Raw genomic sequence first — 3,511 nt, 5'->3', positions numbered from 1 at the left:
CACATTTAACATTAAAGTTTTTAGTTTTTGCCCTACTTTTGGTAATGGTGCTAAAGTAGGTAATTGATTTGTAAATATAGTGTCTAATTCAAAAATATACTGGTAAAAATTACAATCTGGAGTCATTAACGATGAAAACATGGATATAGAACTGTGTTGATGTACTTTGAAGTGTGTGAAAAAAAGTTCATCGGATAACTTTGTGGTAGATCTGCCATATCCTATGCACGTTTCACAAGAATGCATGTTAAAACATTTCATAATCAAATAACCACATATATATGTAAAAGCATTTCTTTCTGGTAATTCTAATGACCTGTAGGTAGTGGGTTGCATCAATGGGTAATGGATTAATATGAATTACTTTCTGCTTGTCAGGGAATATTGTTTTCAAATCTTCTGCTGGTATTTTGCTCAGGGTAGTCAGTACTTGGTCTAAATCATCCAAACAATTAGCACCTTCATTATATTCAAAATAATTTAAGGAAAATAATTTTTTGAAGGTACGCTGTAGCTGGATAGTTGTGGGGTTTATACAGTTACCATTCTGATTACGCATAGATAAAAAAAAAACAAAAATCGATTTTTTTTTTAAATCTGGTTTTGCGTAAAAACAACGTTATTCTTAATTTATTTATGGTTTTTTTTTTTTTGCCCCGAATATCGCTTTCTATAAATATGTTTATATAATATGTATGGTGGTATCGCAAAATAATAAAGGTACATCGTTATTATAACATAACTATTTACTTTATGGTTATTTATTCTAAGATAGTATGCAGTGACCTTTTTTTTTTAAACTTTGGCGGGCTGGTCTCGAGCGGTCCATTTCGGCGATAAAAGCGTTCCTAACATCATGTCTTACCGCCAAGCTTACAACATCAATCGGTCCGCCACGAAATGAAAACAATTAAAGCGAGTGTCGCTTCTATAATATTCTATGGTTATATTTGGTTAAAAAAAATAAATAATTGTTAATATTATTTAACTTATAAGTAACATAAGCATTTAAAAATATCAAAATATGATGCATTTTTAATATATTTTTCTCTTTACCTACCTAATGATTTTTAATGTAAATAGTAATAAGAGTTTTGTTATAACTTATACGATAAGCATTAGTCAACCCTTCCCAATTCATTAGCTAGGTATGCCCATTAAATATTGATTATAAATTATAATGTTAAGTATATGATAATCATCAATTAGATACCTATATACATTGTTTATTACGTGGAAAAACATATAATAAACATTACTTATGTACCTAGGTAATAGGTATAATAATATTTATTTACTCTGCTAAATAAATTAATAGTAAATAAACATATTATTCCATAATACTCACATGAAATACTCCATCGCCATTCTGTGGCCCAATGTGTATTTTTTTCCATTCGTCGCGGTCGTACCAATATCTCACCGTTCGATATTTTGGATTTATATGAGCATTAGCCAACTCTGTTGAATTGATACCATATTTCACGAGGGGTAAACCACTCTTGGTAATCAGTGTACAAATGTTTGGAAATCTGTGGTAATCTTTGGGATTCTGTGGTAATCTTTAGAAATCTTTGGTAATCATTGGAAATCTCTGGTAATGTTTAGAAATCTCTAGAAATCTATGGTAATCTTTGGGAATCTCTGGTAGTTTTTTGAAATTTAGAATTAATTTTCGATTTTGCAAACCTCAGTAGACATGTTAAAACAAATAATCATAGCATTTTGGTAAATTAATTTAAAATAAATGTATAAGATTTAAATAAGTAGGTATCCTATTTAAGTTCAAAACACGATATCAACACTTGATATTCAAAAATGTCTATTGAATTATAATAAATTGCAAAATTGTTGGTTATAATTTTCGAGATAATTTTGAAAAGTTCTATACAGTAGGTTACAAGTTATAAGTATGTAATGTAATGTATGGTGTGTAATGTATGGTGTTAAATTTGAATTCAACACTGAATTCAATGATATAATACCTATCATCGTATAAGAAAAAACGATTCTGAGCGGAGATGGTTTATCAGCCTTGGATATTTTATATTATACTTATAGTGTTAATATTACAGTGTTATTATTAATACAGTACCTAGCCAGTAAGTTTAATTAATATTATTTGCATATTATCATATTTGGATACAATAATATTATACCTACTTCAGAAGTTTCAAATACCTACCCACGAATAATAGTGATAAATTAGAAGAAAATAACTAAAATTGTTCTTCTTGTTTATTTAATATGCAATTTCGTCCAAATTTGAATTTTAAATAACTATGAAAAAAACTGTTTATATAATATTATTTTTAGATTTTTTGGTTACAGAATTAACTCGAGAATTAATTACTTAGGTATGTGTGGAACTTTGTTTCTTAGCTATAAAAATTTAGCGTTTTCTTATCTATTCCGATGTTTACAATACTGTACCCATCCCTACATGTCTATCGTTTATCTTCTATTATCGATGGATATTATCATAAGTCATGCGGCAATCTAAGCACTATCCCTGCGGCAACGGTATTTGAGGTTAGGCGAAAGAACTCAGAATGCCGACGAATTTTAAATAATTGTTTAATTTTATTTGGTTACAGTAAAATGTATAAAGGTTGCATTACTATGACAAGAATAAATAAGTATAGTTAAAATAAATGACACAAAAGAAATTCTTTATTATAATCGCGGACAATAGTGAGCGCGGAGCGGCGTGAACGTAACGGTAGACGGGCACTGTGGAGAGACTGAGACAGTGAGTGTGGTGACGACCGCTGGGGAACAGATGACAGTATGTGGGACAACCGTCGCCACATTACTCCCCCCCCGCGAAACAAAAACGGACGCGTTTTTTGTTCGACGCAGGTTGAACCACTTCACTGGCTGCGTAGGTGTGGTCCGCGGGTGGGTTGTCGTTGAGGATGAAAGCAGGTTTCAGCCGGTCCACTGAGATCCACGGCTGCCTCGAATGCATTTGAATTTGGAAGGTCTTCTCGCGACGGTTTAGCACAGCGTAGGGTCCGTCATAACGAGGCTGGAGCGGGGGGCGTTTGGCATCGACGCGCACGAACACATGGCTGGAAGACGACAGCTGACTGGGAATGTACACAGTTTGCGATCCGTGGTTCGTGCCAGGCGTCGGTTGTAGGGACTGCATTTGAGAACGGAGAGACCTGAGAAATTCGGGGGGTTCCTTTACCGTGGGAGTAGAGATGTGAAAAAACTCACCAGGTAATCGCAGCGTTGTGCCGTACACGAGTTCCGAGGGCGAGCAACCGAGCTCAGGTTTGACCAAGTTCCGGAACGCAAGAAGGACGATGGGCAATCGTAGTGTCCATTGCGGAGAATCGTGCGCAGTGAGGGCAGCCTTTAATGGACGGTGAAGTCGTTCGACCATACCATTGGCCTGCGGGTGGTACGGCGAACTTCGTAGTGCTGAATACCGAACGACGTCATCAGCTGACTGAACAAATCCGATTCAAATTGCCTCCCTTGGTCGGTGGTTATAAACATC

This window comes from Acyrthosiphon pisum, chromosome A1 (genome assembly GCF_005508785.2).
Source record: "Acyrthosiphon pisum isolate AL4f chromosome A1, pea_aphid_22Mar2018_4r6ur, whole genome shotgun sequence".
In the NCBI taxonomy this organism is placed as follows: domain Eukaryota; kingdom Metazoa; phylum Arthropoda; class Insecta; order Hemiptera; family Aphididae; genus Acyrthosiphon; species Acyrthosiphon pisum.
Note: the sequence above shows the minus strand (reverse complement) of the source record.